Source organism: Vipera berus (genome assembly GCF_964194415.1).
Source record: "Vipera berus genome assembly, chromosome: 1".
NCBI lineage: Eukaryota > Metazoa > Chordata > Lepidosauria > Squamata > Viperidae > Vipera > Vipera berus.
Genome location: NC_138202.1, coordinates 288,747,690 through 288,761,007, shown reverse-complemented (window position 1 = coordinate 288,761,007; position 13,318 = coordinate 288,747,690).

Below are 13,318 nucleotides of genomic sequence, written 5' to 3'. Positions count from 1 at the left end.
GTTTTGCAACATGAATAACTTCACCTTCTAAGTAATGAAATCTACAGGGAGAGAGAAAAATAAAAGGAATATTTTTTCTTCCCCTCTCCCACAAAGTAAATTGTATTAGGGAATTCACAGAGAACGAAGGAGTTAAATTAAAATCAGTGGAGATTTTTCCTAAACTTCAAAGCAGATAATTAGTAAAATAAAACCCATAGGGGATCCTAATCATCAATCCCTTGTGTCTCATCAAGGCTTGCAAACAAACTTCATCAAGGAAAGTATATATGAAGAATTATATTAATAACAATTAAGTAATAAATATGTCCTTGCCTGTATTCCCATAACTAATTACGAATTGTGCTTAAGGCTTTTTTCTTTGCATTAAAAGTGGTAAAATTCATATACAGTCAGTTTTTAGGTTTATGTTTTTCTCCTTCTGGTGAGTGGCCAAAATGGATATTTTGTTGTGAATTTTCAAGACATGTAACCTATATAATTGCCACTGTTACACAAATGTATTGCTTTTGAGAGCCAGTTTGGTCTGTGGTTAAGACACCAGGCTAGAAACCAGGAGACCAAGAGTTCTAGTCCTGCCTTAGTCATGAAAGCCAGTTGGGTGATTTGGGGCCATACATGCTCTCTTGGCCTATGATGTAAAGCTTGGGTGACCAGACAGTAGGTCAATTCTTCTCACAACCAGATCAATACTTGTTGATTTGGGGGGTGAAAAATCAGACCCTCCAATTGCAGGAAAATACTAGAAAGAAAACAATGTGATTGGCATTTAATTTGAAATAGTGATCTTTTGCTGCTCTTATGAAAGTAGAATTCAAGTCCAGCAAAATAGTGGAATTGTCCTTGAATTATAGCAGCACAAGCAATTACAGTAAGCCTTTCTATGCTCATAAAATACCCTATGGTAACTGAAATGTACTGATTACTAGTTGGTTGCCAACTGCAATTCAAAGTTCTGGTTATAAAGTCCTACATGGCTTGGAGTCTAAAGAAGGACCTGTCTAGATTCTGTGTTGTTTTTTTCAGTCCACTAGGGTCAACCTGTTGCAGGTCCCATCAATTCAATAATCCCTTCTAAAATGGGACCTAGCATGTGTGCTTCCTCCATCACTACACTTGCCCTGTGGGAAAGCACCTTCCTGGATAACTGCATGCCACCCCCATCCCCTGCCTTACTTGCCTGCAGGTAATTTTTAAAACCTGGTTGTTTCCATGGGTCTGACCCTGGGTTGTTTGAGGCTGCTATTTGGCATATCTCCTTGGAGGTATGTAATGAGTTGTGGTCTTTCTTCACATGCCAATTGTGTTGTTATAAATTGTTCCTGCTGCATTTTATTGGGTTTTTAGTTTGTGAAGTCATTCTGAGTCATCTGGGAGTTGGGCAGCTTTGAATTACATTAAATTAAATTTTATATGACATTTCTTCTTCCAGTTACTTCAAATAATCTTCTTAAGGAGGACCCTGTTAATAGAATATAGCAGTTATATTACTATATTGGATGTTGTAAGAGCCCAGGGCTATTACAACTGGCTCTTACAATTTCTTTGGCTCTTGAAACTTATTGTCTTGTTAGTGGAGGGATACCAGACATTCCTACATATTCCATGAAGCTGTGTATCGTTCTCTTTTCTGTAAGACTAGAAACCTTGAACAATCATTTGCAAAGTTCTCTATTCACATTTCAAGTGGCTCAACCGACTTTTTTGCCAATAGCCCAGCAGCTTCTTCCCAAATACATGAATTTAGTTCAAATGTGTGTAATTTTGCCTACTGCAGATGACCTTCTACTTTCATCTTCATTTCCAATATTTTTTTTGAGAGACCCCACAGTATTCTTAGAAAATAAAAATGGTGAAGGGTGGCATTTTAGTGCTTTACTTAGAAAAATGAGACCATCTTCCTTTCAAAAGACAAAGGTAACAAAGTTGACCTAGAATAAATTAGGGGCACATAAAGGAAGTGAATGGGAACACTGTCTAGAGCCCTCCTTGAGGGAGATGGACTGTCTAGAAACATAAAATATAAATAATTAAAGTAAACAATTACCTCAGCATGTCAGTCACTTCTGAATGTTCAGGTTTCTCATTCATGTTAGTAATTTTGTAAACATGACTAGGAGATATTGTCAAAATTACAAATATGCCCATGGCCCCAATGGACTGTGCCTCCATTAACCTAAGTGACTGAGAATATTATACAGGTAATCCTTGATTTACAACTACAATTTTCATTGCTAAGAATAAGACCAGAATATCCATTGCTAAGCAAGATGGTTGTTAAATGAGTCACACGCAATTTAATGACTTTTTTGCCATGGTTGTTAAGTGAATCACATGACTGTTAAGCGAATCCAGCTTCCTTCATTGGCCTTGCTTGGTGGAAGCTAGCTGGGAAGGTCACGAACAGTGATTACATGACCTTGGGATGTTGCAACCATCTTAATTGCTAAGCATCCAAATTTTGATCATGTGAACATGGGGGAATCTGTGACAGTCGTGTGAGGACTGATTATAAATCACTTTTTTCAGTGTTGTTGTAACTTCAAACAGTCACTAAATTGAGCACTTTCTGCAAGATGCTGTTTTTCTAGATTAATACATAGTGAAGAATAATTTTAAAGTATTTTTGGGAGGATCATGTTTAGCCTTTACTGGGAATGTACTTGACACTTGCAGGAGGAGGAGGAGGAGGAGGAGGAGGAGGAGGAGGAGGAGGAGGAGGAGGAGGAGGAGGAGGAAGAAGAAGAAGAAGAAGAAGAAGAAGAAGAAGAAGAAGAAGAAGAAGAAGAAGAAGAAGAAGAAGAAGAAGAAGAAGAAGAAGAAAAAGAAAAAGAAGAGGAGAAGGAGGCAAATGTTTGCTGTGAAACATTTTTTTTAACTTAGATTGGATACTTATAGATTTTGCACTTACTGTACCTTAAGCCTTCATTCTATTCATGATCCTTCCCTCCCAACATTTCTGAGATTTGTAATATCCAAGGAATATAAATTGATGAGTTTCTATATCTGAACACAGATAGGATTTTCTTTTTAATTCTTAGTGAAAAGAAATAGAGTCATTTCAGGAGGATAGAAAAGTAAATTAGTTTTCAAATGAAAATAAATTGGATTATTATTTGTTTCAGTTTTTATTTTCCTCCTTTTTTATGTGAGTTTATTATTTGGAAGGTATGGAAAAAAATAACAAAACATTAGTTAATTATATTTTCAATAGACTTTAATATACTTCTTTTTTCTTCTGCATTACACACGTCTGCTTCAAAAATCTAGAAAATCTTAAACTAACGGGAGATATACCTCTTCTATCTGGTTTAGAGATATCATAAAAGGAAGATGTTTAGGATTAGACCAGTGCACATTCTTCACGTCATTGTCCCCCATCCTGCCTTTCCTATAATAAGACTATGCAGTGCTTTGGATTCAAAGGCAAGAAGAAAATGCTCCAGGATGTCCATAAGCATGATGTGGCACCTGGCTGCAATTCCATAAACTAAATGCATAATTTCTTAGAACTGTGCAGCTGCTGCAATCACGATTAAACCTGGGCCGTGTGGTTAATTCTTTGTGTTACCTTGCTCATTTCCTAAGCAGATAATTTTTCAACCATATATAACAGAATAACAGAGTTGGAAGGGACCTTGGAGGTTTTCTAGTCCAACCCTCTGGTCAGGCAGGAAAGCCTATACTATTTCAGACAAATGGTTGTCCAATCTCTTCTTAAAAACTTCAATTGTTGGAGCATTCACAACTTCTGGATGCAAGTCATTCCACTGATTAATTGTTCTAACTGTCAGGAAGTTTCTCCTTAGTTCTAGGTTGCTTCTCTCTTTGGTTAGTTTCCATCTGTTGCTTCTTGTCCTGCCTTCATGTGCTTTGGAAAATAGCTTGACTCCCTCTTCTTTGTGTCAGCCCCTGAAGATACTGGAACACTGTTATCATGTCCCCCCTTGTCCTTCTCTTCATTAGACTAGACATACCCAATTCCAGCAACTGTTCCTTATATGTTTTAGCCTCCAGTCCCCTAATCATCTTTGTTGCTCTTTTCTTCACACTTTCTAATGTCAGCTTTAACTGCCAAATGCCCCAGTCAGCATCTCTGGGAATGTGGGGGATTCAGAAGTTAAAGGCACCATCTCTGTGGGACAGCTGGTATAACATCCTCAAATTCTCCTATGTCAGATGATGTGAGAAGTCTACATTGTAGCTCCTCCCTATCATGCTCATTAAGAAAATGGAAAAGACATGCTCCTGGCGCATGGTTTTGATTTCACTCTCATTCCAAATCAGTTTACAAATATCTGTGTTCCTGAGGCCAAATCAAAATGAGAGCAATTGTTCCAGTCCTTATGTTAGCTTCTAGAGAGGAGGAGAAACATTCTGTCATCACTGAGACACCGTACTAAGAAGAACGAACAGGAAGAATTAGGAAAAAACATTTTCTGCATATACTCAGCTTTCCAGCTTCTTGACTGATGAAAACTTGCATGGAAAGTTAAGATGACAAACCTCATATGTTTCAATTGCTTACAACCCAAGAAAAAGCCGTATTCGCTGAGGCATTTTTTCTCTCTTAAGAACTAAGATTAAACAGGGTCAACAGCCTATTCAGCTTCATTTCTTTTCTTTAGAGGACATAGTGAGTTCCCTGAATGACTGCTCTTCACTGACCAGTATTCAGTGATGATTTGCAAATTAATCAGTATAGTCAGGTTTTTTTTCAGGTCTTCTAATGAAAGCTGAAAACCTACTTGGAGATCCTCCCAGCTGAAGGTGGAATCAAGAAGCGGTTGAGTGGACTGCATGCCTGCTTGAAAGATCTCATTGATTTCACAATATTATTGAAGATATGAAGAGTCCATGAACAGGATATGGACAAAGACATCCACTTAGGGTGGGGTTCTTGGTGCTTTCTCAGCTTGCTTGTTTTCTTGCAAACATTTCATTACCCAAACTAGGTAACATCACCAGCAAGCTCAGAGAGCACCCCGGACCCCTCATGTCAACCCTGAGCTACAAATATTCTCCTTTATTAGCGATACCTGTGTTAAATCATATTTGCATATATAAGAACGTCTGGTGGCCCCCAGGGGGAGGTCCTTCTCTGTGGGCGCCCTGGATTTATGGAATCGGTTGCCGGTCGAGCTCCGGATGGCGCCCGACCTTCGCTCCTTCCGACGCGATCTGAAGACGCACTTATTCAAACAAGCCGGCCTGGCCTGATGGGGGGATGGGTTTGGGATTTTATTGTTGTTTTTTAATATATGTATTTACTGTTTTAGTTTGGGCATTGTATTTAATTCTTTTTTAACTTTTGTATTTTTGTATTTTTATATACTTGCCCTGTTCACCGCCCTGAGTCCTTCGGGAGAAGGGCGGTATATAAATAAAATTATTATTATTATTATTATTATTTTTCAAGTGCTAATCATCCCCACCCAGCACCGAAAGATGTGCAGCTAGTGTCCGCCTATTACCTTGTCCTCTCTCTACGTGAATAACTTGTCTTTTTCAGCTCAGGTGGCATTTCAAAGGTTTCTCCTGGAGTTTGACTTTCCCAATCAGGCCCTTGGGGCGCTCCATCACTGGAGATTTTTAAAAAGAGGCTAGACAGTCACTTGTCTGAGATGGCATAGGTTCTCCTGCTAGAGCAGGGGGATGGACTAGAAGACCTCCAAGGTCCCTTCCAGCTCTATTCTATTCTATTTTAGATTGGATCACATTGCGTATGTCACTTTTTATTTAATTTAAATTTTTGTGTTACATATCCAATGCGACTATGCCTCTGAAGCATCCATCCAATGTAAGTACTGATGATGCAACAAAGAAAAGGAAAGCTATCCTGATGTAAAATAAAGTGGAAATATCAAAAGAGGTGAAATTTAGGTTCTTGGAAAAGCATTAGGCTACAGTTTGCCAACAAGTGGAACAAATTTAGAGGATATAAGGAGAATAATGGAGCATATAAAAGGCCATCCTGATGAAAGTTACAATTCTTACTAAGCTGTTTTAATGGGTTTTTTTTTATAATACTGCATGCCTTACACACATATGCACATTTTTTTGAGGTCAGACTAGGAAAAAAAATTTTTTGTCTTGCTCTAATTCTCCTAGTTTGCTTCTATGATTTTGAAGTTAATTGCTTGTGAAATTCCTCTGCCGGTAGATGGGGTGAGCCACTTGCACCCATTAATTTCCAAAGCCCTTTACAAGCAAGCAAGAAACCTATCTAGGAAAATGAGGACAAAACACCGATAAAGGGAGATGTACTCATCTAGACTTTGCCTCTGACTCTACTTATTACTTAAAAGTGATGTATTATTGGAACGTGTGGTGGTGCAATAAACAGGTTGCATTGGAAAGCAACCCATGATGGATAAATGGCTGTTCATTAGATATGGCTTTGCCTGGAATTAGTTAATTCCCTCGGTGGAGCACCAGCTGCCCTTGCTCTCAGTTTTCCATATTTTATTCACGTAGTTGGATTCCTAAAAAGAATTTTCAAAAATTTGAAATAGATTCAGGATAGTTGAAATGGTGACATGCTGAGACTATGTCAGTTGATTCCTTTTCTGTGACAGATATATTTTCTATCAGCAGCATATCATACTGTGGATAGGACTATAATTAAGTATTAATCTGGGCAAATAAAACTGGAAATGACTGCTGGGACAGATTAAATGCTGAAGCTAAAGATGAATCTTCTCTTGTTAATGAACAAGACATCACATATGAAGGCTATATTTAAGATGAGCTGTGTAAAACTACTAAAAACCATTTTTTTAAATCTCTTGGCTGTATACAAGAGTTTTAAAAATTATAAAGGGCCAGCATGTGTCCTAAAAATACACCCCAGATAACTTCTGGACCCAGTGGACTTTGCTCAACAATCTAGGAAAAAAGAGGTAGCTGCCCCAGTTCTAAATCAGGGAAAATATAGACACTTGTTGAGCCTACCTGAAGTATTGAAACTTAAACACCTCACATAAAAAATATTCTAAAATGATCACAGAAGCTATTAAGGATATTGGCTCTGCATTCAAACCTTAGAGTGTGCAAGGCCACACTAAATTAGGTTTCTTTAGGTTTGTCTTTCTGTAGCTCATTTCGTTGGTTAATCAAGCAATCCAACCTTATCTGAACCTACCATGTATAAGATACACATCTCTTACTTTGCAGGAGTCATTGAAAAAGATTACTTGGTGCTTTTATTTTATGCATTCTGTGCACATATAGAAACCACACTAGCTTTTAATTATTTATAATAAATATGGTATGGTTGAATGATCTATTGCATAGTTGTTCAACCTTTTGTCTTACCTGGAATGCATTGAGTGAAGAGGAATTGTCTATTTTAACTTTATATATGTGAATTTTAAAATGGCGGACGTGCAGGCGGTTGTGCTAGGCTGAGCCCTGTAAGTCTGTAGAAGAGGCGTCCTAGGAGCCCCTCAGGGGTGTTTTCACCTCTGGGTTGGGGTGTGGGGTTTTTGGCAGTGATCTAGGCAGCCGGATAAAGCTTTTAGCTTTTAGCTGCCTACTAACTTGGTCGGCGTTCTGGTCGGCGTTCCCGTTCGGCATTCCGCTGAGCTGTTGGCCTGCTGCTAGCCGGGCTGGATTTTTGCGGCATTCCATCGCGGCGGCGGGGATTTCCGAGCTTTCTCCGGCGCCGTTTGGCGTTGTTGGCGGCCGTCTGCGGGGTTCTTGACAGTGACGGAGCTGGCGTCCCTGGATGGCTCCCGACTGTTGCTGGCCTCGCCGGAGATATTCTGTGAACTTTTTGGGCCGTTTTTCGATCGTTTCGGCCCTGTTCCCAATTTCGTCGGCGACGGTGCTTCGGCCCGTTTTAATGGCGGCGGTGGCGGCGGCGGCATTGCTTTCGGGCCGTTCTGGGCCGCCTGGTCATCGACTGCTTCGGTTTCGCCTGTTCTGCCTGGATTGTTTGTCCCGCGGCTGCCTGGACCTTCCCGGCCCGTTTTACATCGGCGGCGATGATGGCTTCTTCGGGACCGTCTGTGGCTTCGGCGGCGCCTTGGTGGCAGCGATGATGGCGGCGGCGGCGTCTGCAGCGGCGCCCCGGCAATGGCAGTGGCCCCGATGGCTCGGCGGGGGTATTACCCGACCTGTCTTCTCCTCTGGCTGTTCCGCATGCTCCAGATGGTCTGGCACCCCCACTGTTCCTGGTGCCCCCGAACGTTCCTGGGTTAGCCGGTTAACCCCGGTGGAACCCAGTGGAGCCCAGTGGATCCTGGTTATTTTGGAGGATCCTGGAAGATCTACGCCCTCCAATGCACCTGTTGTGACCTGGTTGGTGCTGTTGGATTTTGTGAGGACGCGGGGGACATCAGTAGACTTGGGGGGATCAGTCTTCATTGATCACACTCTGGAAGGCCCCAATGACTATAGAACTGAGGGCCCATGGAGTTGTGGTCAGGTACATCTTTCTGGAATGGCGGAGCAGCGGGGGATCCCGCCATTAGCTGACCAGACTATGATAACTATGATGATGGCTTGCCTTTTACACATTATCCCCAAAGGACTCAGAGGTGCCTGGATATTAGCCACCGTGAGAGGGTGGCTTGAATTTACATCTGCTGCCCCTAGAGGTGAGAGCTCTAGGAGGCATGCCATATCCGGAGTGGTTGTTTCAGACCACCACCTTTTCCCCGGGAATTGGCTTGGCAGCCGTTGTGAGAGGACGGTGGTCGGCCTGCTCGGGGGAGTTTACCCAGCTGAGTGGCAGCAGCTGGGTGGAGGTCTGGGACACCTATTCACCTCTGTTAGATCCTCCTTACTGACTGACCATCAACTGTGGACTGCCTTCTACTTGGACTACGCCTTATGCCTTCCCTTAAATATTCTTGCACGGACTTGCTCGCCCTCAGGGGTGCTCCCCCTTCCTGGGTGCGACCCGCCTTTCTAGCCGCTTACGATCTCGAGGAAGGGCCCATTTATTGGGACCCCGAGAGATGGCTGGGCACGGGTAGGGGCCTTCGACGGAAACCCAATAGGAGGCCCCTGATTAGTTTTCTTTCCAAATTTTTTAGGGGGCTAGGGAGGGGGGAGGGTACTCTTTTTGGTTGTTTGGACAAGGGGGGCAGTCCATCAACCTCTGTTCAGGCCAGTGCCAAGGTAGTTCGCGGGGGGGAGGGGCGGAGGCCGGTTGCCTCCGGGGCTCCAGGGCTGGTCGTGGGAATACCTATTCCCACGACATTAGGGAATGGCAGCAGGTGTAGGAGCAGAGGGCCGTATCGTCCTCAGGGAAGGCCTCTCCGCTGCTTAAGAGCGGTGGGGCACTCCGACCCTCTGGCTCCGCCCCAGGGCTCTGGGAGTGAGGAAGTGCAGCCCCCTGAGCTCCGGCTGGTGTACTTGAATGCCAGGTCTGTCGCTAATAAAGCTCCTCTCGTCCGTGATGTGGTCGAGGGTGAGCTGGCGGACCTGGCTTGCATCACGGAGACTTGGTTGGGCCCAGAGGGAGGGACTCCTCTGGTTGATCTTTGCCCACCAGGTTTCCGGGTGCTACACCGGCCTCGGGCTCAGGGTAGGGGTGGGGGTGTGGCTGTTGTCATGAGGGAGACCTTATGTCCGTGGGAGGCCACCGTTCCCCAGATAGTCGGGTGTGAGTCTCTCTTTTTGAGATGCGGCCCTGGTGCGCAGTTGGGCTTGCTGCTGGTGTACCTTTCGCCTAGTCACATAGCAGCAGCCCTGCCTGAGCTTCTCGATGTCCTCTCTGGGTTGGTGATTGAGTTCCCGAAACTTATAGTTTTGGGGGACTTCAATCTACCATCGCTGGGAGGATCATCTGAGTTGGCTCGGGAGTTCATGGCTTCCATGACGGCCATGGACCTGACGCAAGTAATTTCGGGACCGACTCATGAGGGAGGCCACACTCTTGACTTAGTTTTCTTATCTGGACGGTGGTTAGATGATCTTGGTGGGGGCTCCCCAATTGTTATGCCCCTGTCATGGACCGATCATCATCTCCTGCGGCTGGTCTTCCATTTTGCCACCCCCCGCCGTGGGAGTGTGGAACCAATTAAATGGTACCGCCCCAGACGCTTAATGGATCCCCAGAGGTTCCAGGCGGCGCTGGGGTCCCCACCTGCCTCCCTTGCTCACAGCTCGGCAGATGCCTTAGTGGAAGCCTGGGAAAGGGCAGCCACTGAGGCCCTTGACCGAGTTGTACCCCTGCGGCCCCTGACCCGGTGCAGATCCCGTCGAGCTCCATGGTTTTCCGCGGAGCTCCGGGAGATGAAGCGTCGGAGACGGGGCCTAGAGAGCGGTTGGAGATCCAGCCGATCCGAACCCGACCGATTGCGACTAAGAACCTACACTAGGTCTTATCTCACTGCGATAAGGGAGGCGAGGTCTAACCACTTCGCCACCCTTATCGCGTCCGCAGATAATCGCCCGGCCGCCCTGTTTAGGGTGACTCGCTCCCTCCTGAATCAGGAGGTGAGGGAGGATCCCTTGCAGGGTCGTGCCGAGGAGTTTAACCAGCATCTGTCGGACAAAATCGCTCGGATTCGGACCGGTTTGGACTCTGACTGGGCAGAGTCTGTCGAGCAGGACGCGGGCGGTCTTGTCGATATCACCTGGGAGGAGTTTGATTCTGTGACTCCGGAGGAAGTGGACAGGATCATGGGGAGGCTGAGCACCACCACATGTTTATTGGACCCGTGCCCTTCCTGGCTGGTCTATGCAGCCCGGGAGAGGACACGCAGCTGGTTCCAGGCAGTTATATCAGCTTCTCTGAGTGAGGGTAGCTTCCCCGCCGTCTTGAAAGAGGCGGTGGTGAGGCCTCTCCTCAAGAAGCCTGTCTTGGACCCAGCTGTATTGAACAACTTTCGTCCTGTCTCCAACCTTCGCTTTCTTGCGAAGGTTGTTGAGAGTGTGGTGGCACATCAGCTCCCTCTGGTCCTGGATGAAGCGGATTATCTGGACCCGTACCAATCGGGTTTCAGGCCCGGGTACAGCACGGAGACGGCATTAGTCACGCTGGTGAATGATCTCTGGAGGGCTCGGGACAGGGGGCATTCCTCTGTTCTGGTCCTGTTAGACCTCTCAGCGGCTTTCGATACCATCGACCTGTTGTGACTCAGGGCCAGCCGGTGGGTCCGACAGCCGGGTCCGATGTATCGGAGGACTCAGATGTGGGGGAGGAGGGAAACGAACCGGCTGATGATGATTTGGAGGCTTTGCAGAGTCCTCAGCCGGGGACCTCTTCTCAGCTGTGTGAGCCCGAGAGTGCGGAGGATGATGACCCACAGCTGACCCTGTTCAAGGACGCCCGACGTAGGAGGCAGACGAGCAGGGACAAACAAAGAAAGACTATGGGACTCCTCGGGAGGAGGCACAGGGAGACCACGCCCTGAGCTCTCTATAAAAGAAGTGTTTGGGGAGGGGCTAGTTGCTGAAAGCAACTTTTTCGTTTGAGAAGACAAGCTCTTGTGTTTTGTTATCTGCGTAAATAAACCTTGGCAGAAGCCTTTTAGCCTTGGACGCTTTCCAGACTCGTCTCTTAATTAGGGGTTGGGAGAAGAGGGCTGGTTCAGAACAGTTTGCTTTCAGCCACCCACCCCTTAATACTACGATGGAGCAGCTTCTTGCCGAGAATGCCCAGCTCAACCAGCAACTCACCTTGCTGGCCACTCAGGTGGCACAACTGCAGGCTCAGGTACATGCTGCCCCCCCACCCAGGAGGAAATGTCAGTTAGCTATGCCGGATAAGTTTGCTGGTAAACCAGAACTGTTTCCTGCCTTCCTGGGACAATGCCAGCTTTATATCAGCGTGAGAGCAGCTGATTTCCCCACTGACCGTGATAAGGTGGGATTCGTGTTGAGCCTTCTGTCGGGAGATGCAGCTCGTTGGGGCACGCCTCTGTTGGCACAGCCTAGCCCTTTGTTGGATAACTTTGGGGGGTTTTGTGACCATATGCGCCTCATGTACGAGGACCCGATTAAGGCGCAGACCGCCACCCGACGTCTGAAAGCTTTGAGGCAGGGTCAGCGCCCCCTACAGGCCTATATCAGCGATTTCCGGCTGCTTAGCCAGGATTCCGCCTGGAATGAGGCTGCGCTCGTGGATGCCTTTCAGGATGGCTTGTCAGAGGAGATGTTGGATGAGCTGGCCCGCGTGGACATTCCCTCAGATCTGAATGGGCTGATCCATCTTTGTCTGCGGATCGATGCCCGGCTGCAGCAGCGTAAGAGTCGCCGTGCCACCCCACAGACCCCTGCCGCCCCTGTTGTGCGTGAGCCCCCAGTCCAGAGGGAGGAGCCAATGGAGCTGGGTGCCGCCAGGTCCCGTCTATCGGTGACGGAAATGGACAGACGACGATCGGAGGGGTTGTGTTTTTACTGTGGGGACCCTGGACATTTGGCTGCTTCTTGCCCAAAGAAGCGTCAGCGGGCGTCAGTGACCAAGCCAGCTCCGAGAAAGTCCCCTGCTTTGCTATCGGGAAACGGTCCGAGCCCGATCTAGACGGTGTGAAAGATCGGGCGACCCACAACGATCACGCCGAGCGACGCCGTTCCGACGGTGCCTGTGAACCTCCACGGCATTTGATTTTGGAGGCACGACTGATCCTTCCTGGCAAGCCAGAGGGGATTCCGGTCCATGCCTTAATTGACTCTGGGGCTACCACTAACTTTATGGATTCGGCCTTTGTGGCCAAATGGGCTGTTCCCCAGTGTCCGGTGGATCCGCCCATGCTTGTGGAGACCATCGATGGTCGAGTGCTCCTGTCCGGGCCTATCACGGCCGCCACGCAACCCGTGTGTATGGCCATCAGTACCCATGTGGAGGCCATTCAGTTTTACGTCACTTCGGATCTGCACTTCCCCGTGGTCTTGGGACTGGCGTGGCTCCGGGCGCATGATCCACAGATCTATTGGTCTCAGAACTTGGTCACCTTCCCAAGTTTGCAGTGCGTGGACCACACCCGCCATATCTGTGCCGGCCAGGTGGAGGGTTCCTCAGGGGTTTCCTTGCCTCCCGTACTGTCCGACTTTGCTGACGTGTTCAGCGAGTCAGAGGCGGACCAATTACCCCCGCACAGGCCCTACGACTGCTCCATTGACCTAGTCCCTGATGCGCCTCTCCCAGTGGGGCGTTTGTACTCCATGTCGGAGCCCGAGTTGGCCGCATTGCGGGACTTCCTGACAAAGAACTTGGCTCGTGGATTCATCCGGCCCTCGTCCTCGCCAGTGTCTGCGCCCGTGCTCTTCGTCAAAAAGAAGTCGGGCGAGTTACGGCTTTGCTGTGACTACCGGAAACTCAACGCTATCACGGTGCGTAACCGCTACCCGCTGCCCCTCA